Source organism: Macrotis lagotis, chromosome 1, assembly GCF_037893015.1.
Source record: "Macrotis lagotis isolate mMagLag1 chromosome 1, bilby.v1.9.chrom.fasta, whole genome shotgun sequence".
In the NCBI taxonomy this organism is placed as follows: Eukaryota; Metazoa; Chordata; class Mammalia; order Peramelemorphia; family Peramelidae; genus Macrotis; species Macrotis lagotis.
The window spans coordinates 141,328,848-141,354,188 of NC_133658.1; the positions used below are offsets into that span (position 1 = coordinate 141,328,848).

Sequence of the window (25,341 nt, forward strand, 5' to 3'; positions counted from 1 at the left end):
TGATTTCTAGTTTATAGACTTCATTCTTTGAAAATTGGGAAATATTTGTCCTGTCTTATTAGGTGACTCAGTGGACAGTCCATTTTGGGACTGGAGTCAGGAAGACTTGAATTCAAATCCAGCCTCAGACACTTAACTAGCTGTATGACCTTGAGCAAGGCTCTTAACCCTGACTTAGTTCCTCAATTTATAAAATGAGTTGGAGAAGGAAATAGCAAATCATTCTAATATCTTTTCAAGGAAAACCCAAATAGGATCATGAAGAGTTGGAAACTACTGAAAAACAACTCGATAACAAAAAGCACTTATCCCATTCTCATGAGGCTTTAAAGAAATCATACATTGTATATACCACCTTTGATAGCACTTTGGGCCATCCACATGATTTTTCAGATTACTAACAGTGGCTCAGAAATATTATTTTCTAATTGTTTCAGTGTTTTGGGGTATAGTTTATTGGAATCCGGTAACTTAAACTCATTTTTAATCTAGCCTTCTTAGTCTAAGATCCCATCAATAAAAGATCATACTTTGATAGCATGAATCTTAGAGAACATCTAGTTATCTCATTTAAAGGCCTTCAGAAGTGATACGACTTGCATAAGGCCATACAGATTACATATAGTAGATAGGAAAAGTGAGATTTGAATCAGAACTTCAGACTACAAATCTAACACCCATTCTACTATATGATACAACATCCTCACATTCTTCAAAATAAATGTCACCTCCATGAAACAATGAGCACTTACTATGCATAAACATTCTTCTTTGTCTTATACTTAATATGCATGTCATTAGACTATGAAGGGTTGAGATTGTTTCAACTTCTTAGGCATCTTTCACCTTCAAATTTACTGAGGGGAGAAATCATTGTGGAGAAGAGACCCAACAGTAGCAACAACTGATAATCATTTGACACTGAGAGGAGCCCTGGAGTGGTAGCATCCCCCAGACCACCATTCTTGCTTTCTGGCCAGCCCTTGTATCCAACACTGAGGGAAGTAGCTCCTGGGTAGAATGGGTCAGTTGTTGCCACAAACATTCAATCAAGCACCACATACAGTCAACAAAAGAGAAGAGTCAGTGGATGAGACCCTTGATGGAGGCATGCCATTATTCTGATACCTGAAGACTAGGGACTAGCGACGATTTGTACCCAATGTCTCGACATTATCCAAAAAGGGGGGGCAGTTAGATGTGCAGTGGATAGAGCATGGAGTCAGAAGACCTAAGTTCAAATCCTGTCTCAGAGATTTAATAATTGCCTAGCTGTGTGACCCTGGGCAGGTTACTCTTAACCCCATTGCCTTAAATAAAAATTTTAAAAAAAGATATCATCCAATAATTACCTAGCTGTGTGGCCTTGGGTAAGCCACTTAGTCCCATTTGCCTTGCAAAAAAAGCCTAAAAAAAAGATATCATCCAGCCTGACAAGCCGGAATAAAGGAAGTGCTGGTCTCTGAAATGACTCCTTGTTAGAAAGTGATTTTTATTGACAGAAATGATGTTAAAGAACAGGAATCTTTTTTTTAAACATACTTAAGTACTTGATTTGCAGTTGAAAGCCCCACTGTCTCCATTAATAAGTGCTTTTGATCTATTCTATTTGTATCCCTAGCACTTGGCACCCAGTAAGGGATTATACATGTATTTGGTAGTAATTCAATAACTATTTGCTAGATGACTTCCATGTCCAGCATTTAATTTCATCTGCTTTCTGGGGATAAAAATGTTTAAAGATAATTGTTTTCTTAAAGTTTGATTAGAGAAATTGCTAAAATGTAATATCACTTATAATATCACTAATAATTTCCTTAGGAAATATTTTGTTCAAAATTTCAACAAAATAGGAGAAGACGGAATATTGCTATACCCTATTCTACTACAGGAACTCAAAAAAGATGGAAATTCTCACGGTATCTTGGACATCTCGACAACTGAACCAAACTTACACATATTACACACATTACACACATTATACATATTATACATATTACACATATTACACACATTAATCTTAGAAAACAAACAAAAATAAGTTGAGTAGTTCTATCTTCTGTCATCCTATCTACCCTAAGCAACATGTCTTGATCCTTTTGCTGTCAGTACAACTACTATCTCCCCCCCTTTTCTATTATTGTGCTTTAATGCTCCTGATACTTTTCTTATAAGACCATCATACTCTTTTAGCCTTTTTATTTACTCATCCTTGCTTCCAAGGAAGATGGTCACTGCTGGGTCATGGAGTTCACGTTCTAATAGAGGGAACCAAGAAATATAGAGAGTTTTAGTTGTAAATCAGATGAAATAATTGTGTTCCTAGGATGCAGTCGCAAGAGGGTAATGGATCTTCATTAGTGGCTTTTCCATTAATAAACTATTTGTTTAAACTTCATTTTCTGAGACTTTAGCAGTGGTGGCTGAGCAACAGGCCTCATCTCTATAGGGTTATTTCCTGGGATGATAGCTATGTGTCTGTGGGCTGCAGGACTGATGGTTTGGGGAGTGATGGAAAGGAAGAACTGTTGTCTCTTGAGTTAATGGGTGTTGGGTCCTGGTTTGTCTCCATTGAGATCTGAAGGAAGGTGATGATCAAGATGGGGATTTTGATTTGTTTTGGTTGACTCTCCTCCTAGGTGCTTTTCTGCATCAGATAGACTTGCTCCCAGAAATGGCAATTGGTCAGCATTTGGTGTGATAGTGGCATTTATAGTAGGTCCTTATTTTCATAGGGGTTGCTCACCTGGATGATGACTCATAGTGCCCTGATTGGAAACAGAGCTGGTGGTTGGGGTGGGGATGGGCTCTTCTATTACTAGTGCTCTTGGCCTTACCTTCCCATTATGATATATTACTGGTAGAAATGGTGACTCCCCCCCCCCCTTTCCTCACAGGGTTGGCTTCTGAGAGCATCAAAATATTACCTTTAACTGCCTTTGTATTGATTCTACATTGTAATTGATTTTATGCTTTATTGATTTTTATAACTGGATCTAAATCTTCCTAAAGGCCACATTTCTGTGCCCTTGAGATGAGTTTAAGGTGAGCTCACTCTTCACTTCCTCTCTGAATTAATTTAAAGTAATAACTAATGGGAACTGTTATCTTGAGTTCCTGGAAAATACCAAGACTTTTGGTATTATCTTTTAAGTCCTGTAGCTAGTACTAAGAGATATTGTCCCTAAACTGTTCTTAAACTGTTAAGGAAAATTGTTAATTCCCTAACAAAACTTTCTAGGTGCCAGGGAGTTTGCTAACTCAGGCTTACTAATGAGGTCTTCAAAACATAGCTGGATCCCAAAATCCATTAAGAAATTATCCTTAATGACAAAAGAAAATAGTTACAGTGGGTGGTAGCCCATTTTCATTGATGTAACCAATCACTTTGTTCCCAACTCTAATACCCTGTAACCAATAACATTGCCTTTTTCATCTACCCTACTCTGTTCTTTGTTCTCTTGTATTTCCCTAAATTGTATGAAAGCTAGTAAGACCTTCCTTATGTCATTGACTCAATTTATTGGTTTTGCTAGCTTAACTGAAGATCAACTGATTATTAACTGATCATCCTCAACCTAATTTATCTCTCGGTTTAATTTTCAAATGCTATACTCCAAAAATCTAAAAATGAAAAAAATATTTTTATTGTAAATTTAATCATCAAGAAACATTTCAAAATACAAAAATAAAAAGAAGGATTACATAAACTGATTTTATGTTATCTGGGAATTCATATGTATCTTATTCAGTATTGCTGGTCCATTGTCTGTCAAGAAGTAGGAAGTAGGAAGTATGGTTTCATCACCAGTCATGACTGGTAGTTTCTTTGTTCAGAATTCTGAGGTTTTTTAAAATTGTTTTTCTCTTACAATGTTATTATGGTCATTACTTAAATTTTTTTGGTCCTTTTCATTTTATTCTTAAGTACTACATTTATTGCATTATGAATACATTATAACTGATGGGGTTAACTGAAGTGCTTCATTTGGACTAACAGCAAATTAATTTCAAACATACAAATGCTTTTATAAACATATAGTGGACAAAGATTCACAAACTACTTTTCTAACCTGAAGAGACCTAAGGAATTTGCTCTCTTGCTGGCAGGTGTTACCAGCTACCTCAGGTTGTTATAACCTGTTATAACCAAAGAATTATTATCAAAGGTTATAACCTTGTTATAATCTATTATAACCAAAGAATAATCAAAGGCCTTTCTACAGAGCACATTGTAATATGATAGTAACACATTTTTTCTTTGTCTTTCTCTTTATCTCTAGAAATAAGCCCACATTGTCTCCAAATTGGTTCATAGATGAATGTACACTCAGATGATGTAGGCGTGCACATGTATGTGTATGCATGCATGTATGTATGTATTCTCCAACCATCAGGGTCCAGTGGCCAGACATGAAACAGAACAATTGGAGATAGCCATGGATGCAAGTTAATGTCAAGTGTTCTGAGGCCAGATTTGAACTCCCATCTTGACTCCAAGGCCATGCTCTTATCTAGCACCTAGCTGAGAAAGTGAAAACTTGAGGTTAGTGAGTTAACACAGCACACTCCTCACTCAAAACCAGTTCATGTGCTCATTATGACACCACCTCCCTGGTGTCATGGTTCTCTTCTAGAATGAAGGACGAACATATATATATATATATATATTATACCTATATATATATACATATATATATAATTATATTATATTTTATATGTTATATATTATTTATATATGTATTATTTATGTTATTTTTCTTTCAAGATTATCTTTGTAACTCAATTAACAATCTTACAAATTCCAAATTTATTAATCCAAATAAACTTAGATGAGTTTTCTTTCAAAATCTAGAAGTATACAAGTTCTTAAATTTCTTAACTCAGGTATTCTTGTTTTCAACAGTGTAATTCTGACTTCCCAGTGTTCTGAATGTTTATGAAAGAAAATATCTGTAAAAATATCTGAAAAAGCTACGAATACTGTGATTTAGTTAAATGTATGCTTTGATTACCTTACAGAATAGTAAACTAAAGTAGAGGGAACTTTGTAGTCTTAGATTCTTGATTTTTAATGCAATAGTACAATAAATTCTGATTTACCTTAAACATCTAATTAGGAGAGACATATTTCACTTAAAATGTGACCAAATGAAATTCAATTACACCTGAATCTGTTTTCCAAGTGATACACAAAATATCAATTTTTGATTTTAATACTGTAATGCTTTATTTCATATTTTGGGATTTTTCATTCTCTGTCAATTCATGCCAGAGATTGCAAAAATGGTTGTCCAATATTAAGTTTTTAAATCACCCCAAATCATATTTAAGAGCACATCTCAATTTAGTATAAATTTGGGTTCTGCAATCCCAGAAGAAATTCCATAGCTTAGCAATTAACTTCCTATACTCTTTTTGTTTTACATTGATTTTCTTTTTTTTTCTTTCTTTTTCTTTCTTTTTTGCTAGGCAATGGGGTTAAGTGGCTTGCCCAAGGTCACACAGCTAGGTAATTATTAAGTGTCTGAGGCTGGATTTGAACTTGGGCACTCCTGACTCCAAGGCCAGTGCTCCATCCACTGCACCACCTAGCTGCCCCTTACATTAATTTTCTAATCAATTTTCAAAATTTCCAAAATCAGTCCTTTTACTTTTTCAAAGTCAAATCTTTCATATTCCACAAATTGTATATAGCTCGCTTATGGTTCAAAAAAACCCCTAAACCATCTTTATACATTTTCATTTTAATGTATAGCATTTTTATTTTCTCAAATCCACTACTCAGATTGCACAATTGTCCTTTCTCTTAGTTTACTGTTTAACTGTATTTCAGATTGTATTAGTTTCATTAAATATTTGTATACATCCAGTGATTCATCTTAAACTTTACTTTTGCAGCTATAGACTATATATTTAGCACAGCACAATTCTTTCTCTTACTTTGTCAAAATTAAAATATTCCTTAAAGATAATTACATTACAAATCTTTTGCAGCTGTTTTTTAGCCCTTTGTAACAGCTTACAAATACAAAACTTAGAAAAATAGCAGCACAATAATTCAAGTTACTTAATTGCATGGTAAATCACAAAAGAGTCAAATATAAAAAATTAATGGAAGCTTTATATAGATGATAGCAGGATACATTTTCAGTGATCAATGCTTGATATTAATTTGCATAACTTAAAGGCCTTGAGAAGTTTCTGTTAGCATAATTCCCAGAATGGATGGACCTTAGATTGCACAGAAACTGAATTGAATTTTGAATTTTTCCTCTAAGAGAAACTGCTAGGAAAAAAAGGTGGAGTTATATACCAAGTTCAGGTAGTATAAGGAATAAAAAGACAGATTTCCCCTTTGAAGGTGACAATTTCCAGGTAAATTTTTACCTCTTGTCACCAAAACCACTTCATGTGGGGAGGTTTGGCCTTTTCTGTCTCCCAGCTGTAGAACAGTGGAAAGAAGACAGAAGGAAGTGCTTCCTAGCATGGGAGGGAGAAAGAGCTGGAGGGTGGGGAGGGGTTGAGGGGATGGGCATCCACAACCCTGAGTGGAATATTCCCAATAAAACCATTTTGTTAAATATATTTTTTATCACACACAACTCTGATTTATTACACACAACACACAGATAAAGAAATTTTTAACAGTGCTGAAAAAAAATCTTAAACTGAGTTAGATTTTTCTGGGCTAAAGTCCAAATTCTTTTGACCAGTGCAAGGTCAGACAATAAAAAATAAAGGATGGTTGAGTCAGGGATCTCAGATCTTGAAATGGAGTCTGGGGAAGAGAGAATGTGTCCCATTCCTGATACAGGATGAACTCAAATATGGGATGGGTCAGGAGATGTTAAATCCAGGTATGTCTTGTGACTTGCTGCAGCTGCTTAACTGGCTGAGAGAGGCAGGAGCTGGGCTCAGAGTCAGGAAAAGAAAGGAGGAGAATGAGAACTTTGAGGTTTAAAATGCCAATAAAAAACCAAATCTCTGACCAGGGAGCTAATTGGTTTTCAAGGGTATAAATGAGATCAGGTGGTTTCATAAGGGGACGATAAGGTGTTTCCATTTGAGCTCACCTGTTCTGAATTTTGCTCAGTGATCTAAATGACAAATCAAAGGAGAAATTCTTGAGAGTCAAATCCTTGTTCTCACACATGTTCCTTTCAAGCTTCCCAAAGGATGAAAGGCAAAAAATTTCAGCAGACCTCAAAAGGAGCATCCTCTTCATCTAGAGGCTTGTTTTAGTAGAGCTACCCACAGCAGTCAGCTCCCTCTTAATATTTGTGGTTACCATTGGAGAATGATGGCTCCTGGGGACTCTGTGGATAAGGAAAGTCCAATGGGAAAACACTTTACTACCTCCTTTTGACTGAAAGAGATGCCTTGGATCTGTAAAGGGGATTCCCACTCATTCCTAGATTTTAAAACCAAAATGATAGTGAAGGGACTCAGGTTCTAGGGACCTGCCTTGGTTCTGAAATAATTGTTAGAACTCAAGTAGTCAGGAATCTGTTTTAGTCAAAGCTTTTTATTGTCACCTAAAAGGCTAAAGCAGAGTCAAGTAGGATAGGAGGTAGTTGACTATGGAAGGAGGGTTTATTAAAAAAAATCTTGAATCACATCCCAGGTCCCATAGGATAGGGAATTTTCTATTTGCAAAATTCCCAGGATGGGAGTTCACAGCCTTAGAGAGATAATGGTATAAGGATGCATTCTCTCCTTGATATTTCATGTGCTTAGGCCAATTTATCAAAACAGGTTTATGTCAGTCATTCTTCGTCTGGGCTGCTTTCCACACAAAGCTAGATGTATCACAATTAACCATTTCAAAGACCAAATTAAGCACTTCAGTAACCCCATCAATATTATTTCCTCTAATGCAAAAATATCCCATTACATTCATATGTCACAATTTTTCCAAGTATTTCCAAATTGATGGGCCGCAATTTTTTCCCTCTTTGTCATCATTAAAAGTTATGCTGTACATAATCTTTGTTCTCAAGGGGACTTTCCTACTAGTAATACCACTGAGTCAAAGACATATTTACAACTTTGTGATTTTTTTTTAGCACAGTTCCGTATTGTGTTCCAGGATAGTTGAATCAGTTCACATCACCACATCAATTTATTAGTGTGCTTATCATCAAAACCCCTCCAATGATTGCTATTTTCTTCTTGGTGATCATCTTCGTGATCCTGATAGGTTTGAGGTAAAAACTCAGACTTGCTTTAATTTTCACAATAGTGATTTTTGAAGCAATGTTTCATGTGATTGTTAATATTTTACATGATTTTCTTTTGGAACTGCCCATTTATGTCCTTTGACTTTTGTTCAAATATGTAAAAATTTTTAGTTATTATTTATTTCTCATATATATATATATATATTTGAGAATCTGCTGTGAAAATTCTTAACAATTGTTTCCCTTGTAATTCTTGTGTTTTTAAGTGAATTAATAATGGGAAAAAATTAAGCACTTACTATATGCCCATCACTGTGCTAAAACTCTGGGGATACAAAAGAAAGATAGCTCCTGCCCTTAAGTTGCTTAATATTCTAAATGGGAGAGACAAAACAAGTAGAGGAGTGATAACAAGGGAGGAATATTTTGGATGGTAAGTGTGGATTTAGGGAAGTAAATTAGCATTACCTTTCCAGGAATAATGACAGATCTAATTAATTAAAGATTAGACCTAAAAAGGGGAAGTGTAGTGGGAAGGGGAAAAAAGTATGGTTACAGCATCATGATTGCTGGGGAGAAGATGGTGAAACAAAGACTAGAGTTGAGCCTGGATGAAGTATAGGGATGAGGTAGCTACCACTCAAAATAGTGGTGTGTGGGATAAAAATCCACTTTAAAAAATACAGCAAAAAAAAAAGTTTATTTTAGCCTTTCTTGAGAAAAGGGCATATTCCAAGTCTCACAAAGGTAGTGAAGATCAAGGAGCTGCCCCAAATTGTCAGTCAAGCAAGATTATATGGCCTAACACTATTCCCTCCTCCTCCCCATTGTCCCTCTGTTGACTCATTGTTACATTCTATTCACGAAAATCTACCCTAGCAACAAAGAAAAGAATGAAAGGTTTTCATAAAATTTTACCTCACTATCCAGATGATGAGAATAGCCTGCAGGATTATAACTATCTTATTGAAGTAAGGTAACTTGTCTTGGAATTCAAGTTCTAGGAACAGTTTACTATCCTCCCATTCAATGCTTATCATCAAACAAGAGGAGGCTCATGAGCTTCTTTGGAATGCAAAGTTTTTCTAGTGGGAAAAAAATCTACCATCCTTCTAGTAGTCTTATCAAAAATTAGGAGAGTGAGTCACCTGTTTAGAATACAAGGAGCTTACTTCTAGAAATAGTTTAGGAATAATGGTTCTTTCTTTAATATTTCTTAACCATGAGAGGACTTAATTAGGAATAGTAACCCTATGAAGGTTTTATTGGGAATATTCCACTCAGTCCCTCCTCTTTTAAAATATAATATATATTTTGCATCTGATATCCTCTCACACTATCCTTGATATACACCTCCTCAGGTTCTATTCTCTCTTCCTGTCCACTTGGGATCCCTCTTCTTCTTGGAACTCCCTGACCAAGCAACTCATACACACACATAGATAAAATGGAGGAAGATGAACTTGTCCAGTCTCTCTCTTTTCACCTGGAGACATTCAATATCTTTCTGTATCTGCAGAGTCCATTCCAATCTCTAAATTGGATGACTTGTTTGAGATCTCTTCTAGTAAAGGAGCTTCTTAACACAATATCTTATCAGACTTAGACTCATATTTTCATCATTAGACAATAAAATTCTAGAGCTATTACAGTTCACATTTTTCCTTACTCATCACATCGATATATATATATATATATATATATATATATATATATATATACTTTAACAAAAATAAAACTTTCATAATTGTTTACTTCACAAGTGAATGTGTTGAAAATTATCAAGTTAACTTGATCTCTTAACACTTACATTAGATGATCATCTTAGTATGGAGTGTCCAGCAAGTGACATATAAAGTCTTAACCTCGTTCTTCATTAAAATAATAATTCAAGAATCCTTAACTAAAATAATTTTCTTCTTTCCCAAAATGTTTCTAAGTAAACTACAAGTGATTCTTCTCCTGATACACATAACTGACTTATGTTTCCTTCCTAAAGGAGAACTTGATAATGCTACTGCACAGAAGTATATCTTGAGATTATATAAACCTTTTTTATTCTTACCTAAATATCCTTTTATCCTAGCATAAAATAAAATCAAGGAATCTTAATTCTTCTCAAAACATATAGCTAATAGCAGAGGTTAAAACCACATGCTGGCCTATTTACCTATTAAAGTCCAATTGACCTAAAATTTCTATATCAGATTGACTTTTAGCTATTTCCTATAAATATCCAGGACATCAAAGGAAAATTCCTTTATGGATAGAATTTTGGGTGTCAGTTTCAAGGCAGAGGTCATGTGGATAGTCAAATGCCTTAAGTCAAATTTTAGATTTACCCAGTGAGACAATATTCAAATGTCACATTTGGGGAAGTCAAAAGGATCCAATCTCAGGTTGCACTAAAAAGCCACCCCTTCAGCTTTTTATCCCAATGCACCTCTCACCTGTGTAGTCTCCAAACCTCCTTTAGGTTTCCAGACTTAAAAGTGTATTGACTCAACAGCACTTAAGACACAAAACAAAAGCGAATTAAAAGTCTCATGATCAGGGGCAGCTAGGTGGTGAAGTTGATAGAGCACCGACCCTAGAGTTAGGAGGACTTGAGTTCAAATCCAACCTTAGACACTTAATAATTAACCTAGCAGTGTGACCTTGAGCAAGATACTTAACCCCGTTGCCTTGTAAAAACAAACAAACATGATCTAAAATAGTAATTACACCTAATTAGATCTCTAAGTGAATCCACTTCACAAGGGCTAAATGCTAATTCTAATCTGGATGGGGGGATCACAATCAGTCAACCCCCTTTCCTGCATATATGGGGGGGATCACAATCAACACCCTTTCCTACATTTATATATGTATATATATTTATATATAAAATATTTCTATTCTGAGTGTCCCAGTCATCTGAATACATAAAATAGGGTTACTTTCTAAACTTTCAAAAAGCAGTCAAATTCCCTCAGCATCTGGCGTATTCCTTGACATAAAAACTCTTCATAGTTGTGTTACATAATTTAACTGGATGGTTTGTGTGTCTGGTGGCACTAACTTCTGATATCTGGACCCCCATCCCCTTTGTCTGAAATCATATGTGTTTTACTTCTAAATAAAGATGGTATGTTAGAGGCCTCTTGGCTAGAAACCCCTTCCTTCTAGCCTGTTGTATTACACAATAAATAAACGCCTCCTTTGACTACGAGATTATTCTCAGAATTCATACTTAACAATTAGCCAGAGATTGTCACAGAAAAAATCACAAATTATTATCATTGTCTTTCCCATGTTGCTCAAGCACTTTTACTTCAAAGCAAACAACCACAACTTTGAGATATAAATATAATTTATATATATGTATACACACACGACAACAAAAATTCTGATTTATATAAATATATAATTGGCAAGGTCTTATGTAAACTCTTTTCTGTAATTAACCTGTTTAGTTATCAGCCATATTTGAAATACAAATTATTACTTTGCAGAATTTTTTCAATTGATTAGAACATTTTAAGGGACTCTAAATTTCTTAACATGTGTTATTAATTAAAGATGTAACAAAACAGTAATATTTTAACACATTAAGTACAAGATTTCACAAAACAATCTCTCCAGTCATTTCCATTTATACCTGGATCAACAGGTCTAGAGCAAGATCCAACACATTATATAAAAATTTCAGGGAACCGGGAGGGTTATAACCTTTGATAATTTCCCTCATTATCCCTACAAATCAATCAATCATTAATTACAGGTTTTGACATCATTACAGTAAAATAGTTTATATTTCCAAAAGTAGATCACATGATTGATAACACTCTTCAGCATCTTACTCACTAAAAAGTCATCTAATTTTAAATTTCCTAATCATTTTCCAAAGCCCCTCATATTTCAACATTTTTAGAAAGGGTATCTTGCAGTTAAGATATACCTCCCAATCTCTTATACACTAACTGAATCTGCATTTAACATGGGGAAGAAGTCTGCAATTTTACTTTTTAAACAAAATTTATTCTTATTTTTTGTACAAATGATTTTTTTATACAATATTAAAATATTGTTTAAGAGTAAACAAAATACCCCCCGAAAAAAATAATAAACATGCATGAGCAATAAAGGAAAGAGAAAAAATTAAAATTAAAAAAAAATAATAATAGGTGCAGTCAGGTGGTGCAGTGGATGGAGCACCAGTCCTGGAGCCAGGAGCACTCGAGCCCAAATCTGGGCCCAGACACCCAACAATCATCCAGCTGTGTGACCCTGGGCAAGCCAGCCCAACCCCACTGCCCTGCAAAAACCAAAAAAAAAAAAAACCAAACCCAAAATATAATAATAATGGTAGGGGTGGCCAGGTGTTGTAGCAGACAGAGTACCAGCCCTGGAGCCAGGAGCATCTGGGTCCAAATCTGGCCTTAGACACCCAACAATTACTGAGCTGTGAGGCCCCAGGCAAACCACCCAGTCCCATTTGCCCTGCAACCCTCCCCCCCAAATAATAGTAATAATGATAAATGTGCTCCAGTTTGTGTTCCAACACCTCCAGCTCTGTCACGGGTGGATCACATTCTTTATGATAAGCCCATCATAAAAGCTACTTCCATATTTTTCCGCTGTTGCCACTGCTGGTTGCAACTCTCTCCATTCGTACTCCCCCACTACCATATACTATATTTTCTCTCTCCTTTCACTCAGTCCCTCTTCTTAAATGTGCTGTAGGTCAGCTGAGTGGTGCAGCAGTCAAATCCCCAGCCCTGGAACCAAGAGGCCCCGAGCCCACATACCATTCCTTAGGCCCAGCATCCACCTGGCCCTATGGTCCCGGACAGGCCATCCAATCCCAGCCTCTTGCAAGAAGTGAAAAAGAAAATGTGTTATATCTGACCACTCTCCCACCATGGTCCATCCTCTCCTCCATCACTCACATCCCTGCCCCTCCCCCCTGTACCCTTCTCTCCTTATTCTAGATGTCTATACCTCATTGAGTATAAATGCTGTTTCCTCTCCTAGCCACCTCTGATGAGAGCAAAGGTTCCCTCATTCCCCCTTGGCTTCCCGCTTCCATATCATTGCAAAAGCTTATTGTAATAAAAAAAATTTATATGAAATAGCCTATTCTACTTCTCCTTTTTCTTTTCCCCCATTACATTTCCCTTTTAGCCATTGACTCCTATATCCAAATTTAGCGCTCTCTCTCTCTCTCTCTCTCTCTCTCTCTCTCTCTCTCTCTCTCTCTCTCTCTCTCGTACTTCATCTACAAAAGCACCTTCTACCTGCTCTATTAAAAGAGAAGTTTCTTAATGAGTATTATCAGCATTATTTTTCTGTGCAGGAATACATGTAGTTCATCATCATTAAGTCCCTCATATTTTTACTCTTGTCCTCCACTCTCTATGCTTCACCTGAGTTCTGTAGTTGAAGATCAAACTTTCTGTTCAGCTCTGACCATTCCCTTGGTTCATTGAAAGGCCATCTTTTCCCCTTGAAGAGTACATTCAGTTTTACTGGGTAGTTGATTCTCGGTTGCATTCTGAGCTCTTTTGCCTTTTGGAATATTATATTCCAAGCCCTATGAGCTTTTAATGTAGTTGCTACTAAGTCCTGTGTGATCCTGACTGCAGCTCCACGATATTTGAGTTGTGTCTTTCTGGCTGCTTGTAATATTTTCTCTTTGACTTGGGAATTCTGGCACTTGGCTATAATATACCTGGGGGTTGTTTTTTTTTAATCTCTTTCTTGGGGAGATCAGTGGATTCTCTCAATTTCTATTTTGCCCTCTGCTTCTAGGATATCAGGGCAATTTTCCTGTAGGAATTCTTTGAAAATGATGTCAAGGCTCTTTTTCCCTGATCATGACTTTCAGGTATTCCAATAATTTTTTTTTTATTAAAGATCATATTTATTGGGGATGTGGGAGAGAAGTTATTAGACTGGAGGGGGCCAGGGAGGGAACATGGACAATCAGAGTCAGTGACAGGAGGCCAGGCAGCAGGGTTCTGAGAGGCTAGTTAGCAGCCTAGAACCCCAACCCCTACACAGAGGCAGGCTGCAAGGCACAGCCTACCTGAATTGTATTTCTTTCCCCCCTCCCCTCCCACCTAGCCCCACTCAACTCAGTTCCTTGCCTCCAGGGAGAAAGAAATAAATACCTTCCTTTCCTTCCCTGACCCAGCAGCTTCCCCAGTGGACCATCAGGAACATCTGTGCAAACTGCCCTGTGAGCAGAGGAGAGTTCCAAGGAAAGGCCTGGCAGAGGAGAGTCAGGGCCAAGGATGGGCAAGCGGCCTTTCTGGGCTACTGAGTGCTGGGTGGTTTGTAGGGTTCCAAAAGGAGGCTGGAGAAGGTGTTGGCCTTGTCAGCCCCTTGAACTTCATGGGGGAGCAGAAGCAGCTTCACAATGTGGAAGTCTTTGTAGAGGTCTTCCATCTGATTGAGGTATTTGGACTGGATCTTGTGCTGGGCCTCACACATTTTGCAGGGATTCTCTGGCTCGAGGAACACTAGCTGGTTGACGATTATGTTAATGGGTGTCTATCTTGCACTTGGCCAGCTCCTGGATGAGCCTTTCAGTCTCATATAGGGACAGAAACTCAGCAATGCAGACACAAATAAAGGTTGTTTGTTCTGGATCCTTGAACTGGTCGCTGACCGACCGGATGACAGGCAGAGTTTCCTCAAGCTTGGAGGCCAGCTGGTCAGCATTCATGCCAACCAGGCCCAGCATGTTGTACATCTGAGAGATGAAGGGGCTGATTTGGTTCTTGATCTGCATGAGTTGGCCCAGGCCCTGCTCAACAATGGTGGGGAATTTGAGCAACCGAAGTGTGTGACCAGTGGGGGCTGTGTCAAACACGACAACTGAGAAGTTCATCCCTTTCACCAGCTTCATGACCTCAGCGTAGCTCATAGCCTTGTTGATGCCAGGGAAGGCACTCATGGCCTCCTGCATCATCTTGCCCATGCTCAACATATTGTCTTCCTCAAAGAACTCATCAGGAAGTTCTGCCACACCCAGGCTGGGGTCAATCTCCATAGCAAAGAGGTTGTCATAGCCCTTCACTTTGGTGGGGAACTTCTGGTCAAAGGCATCAGAGATGTTGTGGGTCCATGGAGGTGATGAGGACGCTTTTTCTCCCCTTGGACAGCTGTACTGCTAGGCTGCAGCTGCAGGTGGTCTTGCCCACGCTGCCCTTGCTCCCAACGAAGATCCACTTGAAGCTGCATTGTTTGATGATGTTGCTGAGCGCAGGCTCCAGGGGCTCCACATCGGGAGCATCTTTGAACTCCTCTTGACTCCAACCCTGACCCGGCCACCCCAGCCGCCATCTTGGAACCCTATTCCAATAATTTTTAAATCATCTTTCTTGAATCTCTTTTCCATATCAGTTGTTTTTTCAATGACATGTTTCACATTTTCTTCTAATTTTTCATTCTTTTGGTTTTGAAGTATTGTGTTGTGATTTCTCAAAAAATCAGCAACCTCCCTCAGTTCCATTGAAGGATGTTTTCCTCAGAGAGCTTTCTTATCTCTTTTTCCATCTTGCCAATTATGCTTTTTAAATCATTCTTCAACAGCTTTTTGAACTTATCCATTTGACCTATGCTGGTTTTTAACATGTTATTTTCTTCAGCATTGTTTTGGATCTCCTTGACTAAGCTGATGACTTCTTTTTCATGTTTTTCCTGCATCTCCCTCATTTCTTTTTCCAATTTTTTTCTTCTATCTCCCTCACTTGATTTTCAAATTTTTTTTTTGAGCTCTGTTATAGCCTGATCTCAATTTACGCTTTTTTTTTTTGAGTCTTTAGATGCAGGAGCTTGTGCTTCCTCATCTTCAGACTGAGTGTTTTGATCCTTCTTGGGATCATAGAAAAAGTATTTCTCAGTGGGTTTACTCATTTCCCCAGCCTGTGCCTGGTCTTGGGGTGCTTCCTGAACTTTGAGTATTTTTGGGATATTCCCCCCCCCCCCCCAAGGATCTCAGTGTGTGAAGTTTTGTCTTCCCTCCTGATCTGTGAATGACCACAAGCGCACACCTCTGCCACGGGGCTGAGGTGGAGGGGGCCCCTGCTGTTCTATGGGGGGCCTAGACTGTGATCAGGATCTGAATGTGGTCAGAACCCCAGAGTCCTGTTCCAGGTGCAGAGGACAGAGCTTGCAGTATCTCTCCACTCTCCTTACCTAGGCTGAGCACTCAAGCCTGGGGGCTCCTGCTTCTGGTTCCTGCTTGCTGAGTGCCGAGGGCTGGTTTTCGTGGCTAGCTTGGACAGAGGCCCTCATTGATTTTCCAAGTTGTGGCACATCCTGTGCTCCCCAGGTAGAACAGGAAACTGCCCCCTCTGCTGTAAGCCATGGCTCCCAGCACCCTGGGGCTGCCTCCAGGAGGTTGAAGTTCCTTCACTCTGGCAGGCTGCCCCTCTAACCCCATGGAGTAGAGCCTTTCCACTATTTTCCAGGTTACGTTGGTCTGGAGAATTGCCTCACTGGATCCCTCTGTGGGTTCTGCCTCTCGAAAATTTAGAGTCCTTATTTTATAAGTTTGGAAATATCAGAGAGAGAGCACCCCCCCCCCCCCCATTTTACTTCTTTAAAATTTAAACATTAAATTCTTTATTTTTTTATTTTTTAGGTTTTTGCAAGGCAAATGGGGTTAAGTGGCTTGCCCAAGGCCACACAGCTAGGTAATTATTAAGTGTCTGAGACCGGATTTGAACCCAGGTACTCCTGACTCCAAACCTGGTGCTTTATCCACTATGCCACCTAGCCACCCCTAAACATTAAATTCTTAACCTACATGAAACATAAAGTTTCTATCTTGATATCTCATTCTCTTAAAGCAAAACAAAACAAAAGGTTTTCTTAAGGTTAACTTTATAATTAACTTTACACACAAACCTCTTTGTACCTCTGTGTACCAAATATACTTCTATTTTCAAAACAAAGAAAATAAGATTCTTCATGAATTTAGTCTTATACATATGATAATTTCAAAATTTCAATGTACAGTTTTTACTCATGCCATATATAATTTCTTCTTCTTAAATAACATATTAAATAAACTACATTGATCTTACATATAAATATTGTTTTTTATAAACATGAGGTGAAAAAACAAAGCCTTTCACAAACTCTCTGGACCAAAAAGACCTTGAGAAATATAACCTGTTGGCAAGATATTCTCTACTTTTCTCATAACAAATCTTTACAAATGTGATAGAGTAACCCTCAGTTCACTCATTGTTTAAGATTACAACAGAATTTCAAATTCTCAAAAAGAAAGCTTAGTTTGAATCTGCTGTTATACAACACTTACTAATTATTCATTACATATTTCTATTTCATGTATAATTCCCTTTACTCCCTAGAATCTTGAAACATAGAAAAATTCTTAAGACAAGATATTTCTAAAAATCCCTTTTTATAATTGTAAGATTTTCTTTATACTTCTCTTAAATTCCAAATCATATTCAAGATAACCTTAGATTATTTTTTCAAAGCCTAAAAAAATTTTTGCACATTCTTCTTCTCTATCAGTGCAATTCTAACTTCTCAGTGCTTTAATTGATAAAAGCTTACTATCTTCACTGACCAACATTTCTTAATATCAGAACATTTTATATTCTGGAAATTGGAGATCCCCCAAAATTTGAGATATTAAGGGAGTATGTACTAATTCTTTACCTTTACTGTTTTATCATTCCTTCCTTACCCCAGACTTTTTCCAAATACATGAACTACACCCTAAGCATATTTGGAGTCTGTGTAACTAATACCTTCCCCCTGGTTTAGTAAGTCTAAAGCTTGATTGAGAGCACATAACTCATAAGTCTGTCCTGACAGTAGTTTTGGCACACTCCCAGTCTCCACCAGGGCCATTCTGCCCCTATCTATTATTAGCATTTCCATTAATTCATTTTCCTCCTATGACTCTTGAGAAGCCATAAAACATTAGAACAACCCCCCCCTTTTTACAAATTCCTTAATTCAGTTTACATGTATTTTCTGTACAAAAGATTAAATATAGAATCAATAATAAGATAATAAAAATTAGCATTTACCTAACATTTGCTTTCATATCAGACTTTTCATTGGATTTATCACTTTTCCAATCAGTTCACTGCCAGATATTGCAAAAGTGGAAGTTTAATGCAATTTTCAGATTACTCTAACCTCATATAAACACATATCTCCAATTTAACTTTTAGCTTTCTATGCTACCTTTTTTCCTATTCTTACATTTATTTTATTTTTTTAGTTTTTGCAAGGGTTAAGTGGCTTGCCCAAGGCACATAGCTAGGTAATTATTAAGTGTCTGAGGCTGGATTTGAACTCAGGTACTCCTGACTTCAAGGCAAGTGCTCTATCCACTGCACCACCTAGCCGCTCCTCTTACATTGATTTTTTTTTAGGTTTTTTTTTTTTTTGCAAGGCAAATGGGGTTAAGTGGCTTGCCCAAGGCCACACAGCTAGGTAATTATTAAGTAGCTGAGACCGGATTTGAACCCAGGTACTCCTGACTCCGGGGCAGGTGCTTTTATCCACTGCGCCACCTAGCTGCCCCCTCCTTACATTGATTTTTAAAGCACCTCCTAAAGCTCCCAAAATCAGTTCTTTTATTTATATGTCAAACCTGATCATATCTTCTGTCTACATGCTTTAATCAACTTCCATACTTAACAAATGGTTTAAAAACCCCAACTATCTCTTTGCCTGGATTCTCTTCCCAATTCTTTCAGAACCCATTACTCAGACTATGCAACTTTCCCCTTAATATACTGTTCCATTATTTTCCATGAACTCTTTTTTGACTTTAGTTAACTGTTCTGAACTAAATCTCTGTAACTTAGTTAAAAATTTATTTTACAACTATAAAAACCACACACATGATTCTATTTTTCACAATACATTTTTCATTCAAAGGTTTTAATATTTAACACTTCTTGATTTTAACTGGTTTAACTTTTGAGAAGGCAAACAGCTACTTAAAATAATCTTACAACCTAATTAGAATATCCCTTGCTCCCCCCTTCAGAAAGAATAGACTACATAACTTCTCTCATAAGGAGGCAGGTCCAAACTCTTTCCCAGGGGCTCTTCTTAGGTCCCTACCTTGTTCTAATTATCTCTGTAATAACTAACATTACCAGAATCTATACAAATAAACTCCTGAAGCTGTAGTGTTTACCATATCATTCTGGTAAAAGATTAACTGTTTAGTTTCCCTTTTTCTGTCATTTCTCTGTAACCAAATTATATACTTTAGAATGAACCTGACTATCTTGTCTTTCTGGAATTTATTTCCCTAAAACTTTCTCATTAAAATAGTATTTCTTTCTATGATTTCTTTATTTAACATATTTGGTAATATTCACTGTCTCTTTCCTGTTTCTTTAACTTCAAATAAGGTCCCTTTTAACACTTATTTTTACCAAGTCTTAATATAACAATTTTCTTTCTCTGCCAACTTCAAGGTCAAAAGATAAGCAGGCTAGTCACCGAAAAGAAGGGGCTGGGGAAGAGGAGGAGGGGGGCAGAAATGGTGTCTGACCTCACAGACCAGAAGAAAAGAGCTAAATAAGATTCCTAGAATTTGCTGTTAACTCCTCTACCATGGAAAAAGAAAGAAAAACCTTCCCATCTTCAGGGACTGTCACAATTCTCTCCCAAGGAATGCATGTAAGGAAATTGTGATGGGTCCTGCTAAATCAGTCAAAGTCCCTTCATCCACTCCCCACACCACCACCCCCAGACTGTTCAGGAGGTGCTGAGGGATAGGTTTGCAGGCCCTCAACCCAGGTGGGTACTGGCAGAGGAAGGTAAGGAGAGGGTGGCAACAGCAAAGGTTCCTTAGACTTCTCTTCCTCCTTACTTTTGTCTATTACAATAAATTGACCCACTGTAGGCATCCATAGGCTGCGTAGATCACTTCTTCCTCAATATGAAGAGTTTTTGAATTTATATATTTTTATTATTTTTAGCACAACAAATCATTGGAGGAATCAAACCTTGGTCAGAAGTTGTTTCCTTTAAGATGGGCCCCAGTCCAAATTAGGCAACAAAATTTAATCATTCTCTTTTTATCCTTTCCTTGGTACTTTGTCTAGTCCCTAAAGGACTATCAACCAGAACCCTGGGGAGTGATGGCCCCTTGCCACTTAGTTCTGAACTTGTTCTTTCCATCCTTTCAGACTCTTGCCTCCTAACTTGAATCTGACCTGTGCTGGAGTTCCCCTGACTTGTCTTTGCCTATGTGACAGAATGCCTCTCCTCTGTCCACCCCACAGATTCTTAGCTGTTTTGGGGGGATTACCAGTTTTTCACAGATCTTGCTCATTTGGGCTTGTGTACACAAACTTATGTGACCCCAATGGCCTCTTGGTTCAACTTCTGTGGGGGTCTTCTCCCTCTTTCTTGAGAGTGCCACCTCAGGAGGGCTTCACCTTTGCTCAAAAAAAATTGTCTCTCCTCCAGGTTCTTTTCCACTCAAGAGATCGCACTAAATAACAAGCTGCTGAAATTATCAGCATGGCATGCCTGCTTGTATCTGTGCCCAGGAGAGTTTTAAGGAGGGATGATTTATTTCCCAGCCAATGCACCCAAGTGTGTGGGATAAAAATCCACTTAAAAAATACAGAGACTCCTCTGAGCAAAAAACAAAAAATTTTGACTTTTCTTGAAAAAAGGGCATACACCCAAGTCTCACAAAGGTAGTGAAGATCAAGGAGTTACCCCAAATTGACAGTCAAGCAAGATTATATGATTTAACGCTATCCCTTCCTCCTCCCTATCTTCCCTCTCTGTCAACGAATTGGTTATTCTTCAGAGCTGCAATTCTACTTGTGAAAATCTAGCTTAGCAAGAAAGAAAAGAATGAAAGGTTTTCATAAAATATTACCTCACCATCCAGATGGTGAGAATAACCTTCAGGATTATAGATAATGTAACTTGTCTTGGAATGCAAGGTCTAGGAACAGTCTGCTATCCTCTCATTCAGTACTTATCAAACAAGAAGAGGCTTGATGATCTTCTTTGGAAGAAGTCTAGTATCCTTCTAGTAATTGGTAAAAGTAGTCTTATCAAGTTAGAAGAGTGAGCCTCCTTTTGGAATACAAGGGGCTTTCCTCTAGAAATAGTTTAAGAATAATAGTTTGTTCATTCTTTAATATTTCTTAACCCTGAGAAGACTTCACTAGGAATATTAGCCCTAAGGAGATTTTATTGGGAATATTCTATTCAGTGGGATCTCTTTATGATTCCCCCTTGTTTATAAGAACATCCTTCTTTGCCATAGTTGTGAGAGTCAATGAATAGTAGAAAAAGGAAGTCAGATTCCAGTTCTGATTCTGATATTTAATATTTTTGTTAATCTTTGTTGGATCTCCTTAAATCTGTTTGCTCATCTATAAAATGAGGAATGAGGAAGTTCAACCAAATGAAGTCTCTTTGGGCTCTGACTCTTAGTTTGTATTCCTTTTCTCAATTTTTTATGATATGATTTCTTTTTTCTCTTTAGTTTACAGGTTCATTTTGAATTTATTCTAACATAATATAAGATGCTGCTTTGGACCTTTTTTTTCAGGTTGCTTTACAATTTTTTCCAACTGTTTTTTTAAATAACTAGATCTTATTTCAGTATTTGATGTACTTTGATTTATTGAACAATATGTGACCATATGTGACCATGTTATATTATTTGTGTTTTGTTTCCTTAATCTGTTCCATTGATCAGTTTATTTTTTAACCAGTACCAATTAGGTTTTTTTTTTTGTTACTATTACTTTGTTATATTGTTTGGGAAATGGTCCTGCTAGTATATGGGCAATGAGGTGGTACAATGGATTGAATGCCAGGCCTAAGGTGCTTCCTACCTGTGTGACCCTGGTTGTTTGCTGTGGTTTCCTTATTTGTTAAATGAATTGGAGAAGGAAATTATAAACTACTCCTGTATTTTTACCAAAAAAGTCCCAGTAGAATCACAAAGAGTTGAACATGACTGAACAAAATTGCTATTCTACATTGTTTTTTAAAATCAGAGTTTACCTATTTACCAGTCCATTGTGTAGCTTAATCTCTTTATATATGTCTGCTTTTTCTCTTTCTGGAATCATGTAAGTTTGGGTCTTCATAATAATTCTTGAGAACTTCCTGATTTTCTTGTTGTAACTTCTGATGTAGAATTTTGGTCATTAAATCAATCAGGACTACATGTCAGACTGTATTCTTTCTTACCAATTCTAAGATGGTATAATTTTGCTTTAAGATTTACAATATTTTCATTTTTACAACTATATCAATTGCACATTACTTTCTCAGTTTTTTGAAGAATAAAAGTATTCACTAAGGTAGTCTATCCAAGAAAATATCATTCTTTTATTTTAATTAAGCCCAGCATCTTTATCTTATTTTCAGATGCAGTCTTTAACAAACATTCAAAAAAAAAACAAACTGAAACAAAACCCAAGAGTGTTTTAAGTAAAAGAGTAAAAGAGGCTTTTGGAAAGTGATAATCCAAATACCTTTAATCGTCACAGCTAGTGAGCGAGATGAGCAGAACCAGAAGAACATTGTACACCCTAACAGCAACATGGGGTTGATGATCAATCTTAATGGACTTGCTCATTTCATCAGTGCAACATTCAGGGACAATTTTAGGGTATCTGTGATGGAGGATACCATTTTTTGTTTGTTTTGTTTTTTTGCAAGGCAATGGGGTTAAGTGACTCGCTCAACATCACACAGCTAGGTAATTAAGATTTTTTTTTCCTTAAGGATATGATTTCTCTTTCAACACATTCAATTTTGATCATTGTATAGCATGTAAACAATGTAAAGACTATCAAACTGCCTTCTGTAGGAAGTGGGGAAAGGGAAGCTAGATTGGGGGAAAGATTGTAAAATTCAAAAAACAATAAAAAAAGAAAAAAATCACAAAATTTACTCCAGTCAAAATCCCCAAAGAACTTTAATTGGCTGGAATGATCAGTGGAATCTAAGATAAAAGTTAATAGAGATAAGTGCAAAGACTTGCTTTTGAATCAAAACCAAGCAAATTATACAACTAGAGTGCTAGAGGTTGGGGGTGGTATGGATAGATATAGTTTCTGTGAAAGTGAATTGGGAATTTTAGTAACTGCAGACTTGAAAACAAATCCAATAGTATTACATAGCAGCATTATGAGAAGCATAATATCTAAAAAAAAAGGGAAGTAATGGTGTTTTTGTACTCTGCCTTTGTCCATCTACACCTAGAATACTGTTTTCATTTAAACCTTTCTTTAAGAAAATACTGTTTTCATTTAACCTTTCTTTAAGAATTTGAATGCTATACCATTTGGGGGTATGTACTAGCTATATTAATATCAAATTATATTAGTTACATTATTGTCTATGCTATTCTTAGCATAACATACATTCTCTCCTTGGTTCATTTATTTAGATCTATTTTTGTTTCTTAAATCATGATTGTTAACCTGCTTGTTTTATTTTAAATTTTACTTCAGATAAGCATGAGAAATTTGAGTTCAGACCCTTACTTTTACTTTTTTGTCTGTCTCTGTTTTGTATGTGTTTCTTGTAAATAACATATAATTGGATTCTGGCTTTTAATTAACTTCATCCCATTCATGTTCACAGTTATTATTATTATTATTAACTGTGTATTGCCTTCCATCCTATTTTTCCCTCTGCTGATCCTTCTGAATGTCTGTCTTTCCATCTCTGTACTTTCTCAAAAGACTTTTCCAGAATTCTGACTACTTCTCTTAATCTGTTTTTCCTTCTATCAACCCTCCTCCTTTTTTCTCCTTCTATCTCTCTTTAGAGTAAGTTATAGTTTTATACCTCTTTGTGTATGTTATTCCCTCTTTGAGCCAGTTCTGTTGAGAATAAGTTTCAATTGTTGCCTGCCCCACCTCATCTTCTCCTCCAATGTAAAAGCTCTTCTCTTTGCTCTTCTCTTATATGAGATAATTTACCTCATTTTTCTTCTCCATTTTGCCTTCTCCAGTGTATTTCTTTCTCATGACTTAAATTTTTTAGAACATAGCCATATAACCCCATGTATTCTATGTATATACCTAAGTGCCCTAATAATATTTAAATTTTTAGTAGTTAAAACTATTATCTTTCCACATAGAAATATAAACAAACTTTATTTGGTCCCTTTGATTTCCCTCTCATGCTTACCATCTTTGCTTGTCTTGAATCTTGTATTTGAAATTCAAGTTTTCTATTGAGATATTTTGGTCTCCTCTATTTCATTAAATATTTTTTTCTCTAAAAAATTATACTCAATTTTTCACTTGCTTTCCAGAATATCACATTCCTTATCATTTGCTTCTTTAACATTGAAGCTGTTAAAACTTGTGTGATCCTGACTATAGCATTATGATATTTCAGTTTTATTTTCTGGCAGGTTGTAATATTTTCTCCTTGACCTGGGAGTTCTGGAAATTGACTCTAATAATTATTCCTTGGAGTTTTCTTTCTGAGATTTCTTTCAGGAGATGAATTCTTTCAGTTTCTATTTTACCCTCTGATTTTAGGATGTTAGGAAAGTTTTCCTTGAGAATTTCTTTTTGTTTTTTTTGCAAGACCAGTGGGGTTAAGTGACTTACCCAAGGTCACACAGCTAGGCAGTTAGTAAGTGTCTAGGCCAGATTTGAACAAAGGTCCTCTTGACCCCAGGGCTGATACTCTATTCACCATACCATCTAGCTGCCCCACTGAGATTTTGTTGAAATATGTTAGCTTAAGCTCTTTCTTTAACCATGGTTTTCAGGTAGTCCAGGAATTTCTAAATCATATATCTTGCATCTATTTTTCCAGTTTTTTGGTTTTTGTTTTTATTTACATTTAATTTATTTGCTTATTTTCACATTATTACAGTAGTCTTAGTAACAATAAACCTCCCTCCCCCTACATAGATAAAGAAACCTCAAGAAAAACAAAATGAGAGGAAAAAGTAAAAAAGAATGTATATCAGTCTGTATTCAGATGCCATCAGCACTGTCTCTGATCACATTCTTTATCAAAAAAGTTCATCAGAGAAGTTGTGTCATATTTTTCCCCACAGTTGCTATTGCTAGATGTATTTCCCTCCATCCTATTCTTCCCCACAACCATTTATTCTCTCTCTCCTTTTACCTTGTTC

The 25,341-nt window shown here is 36.7% G+C and overlaps 1 protein-coding gene and 1 pseudogene across 2 annotated transcripts in view; one reads left to right on the forward strand and one right to left on the reverse strand.

Moving 5' to 3' along the window:
* LOC141504135 (disintegrin and metalloproteinase domain-containing protein 18-like) overlaps positions 1 to 25,341 on the forward strand; it is a 150,809-nt gene that overhangs the window by 12,455 nt on the left and 113,013 nt on the right. The gene's annotated exons all lie outside the window — the stretch shown is intronic.
* LOC141514334 (ATPase Get3-like) lies at positions 14,484 to 15,515 on the reverse strand (annotated as a pseudogene).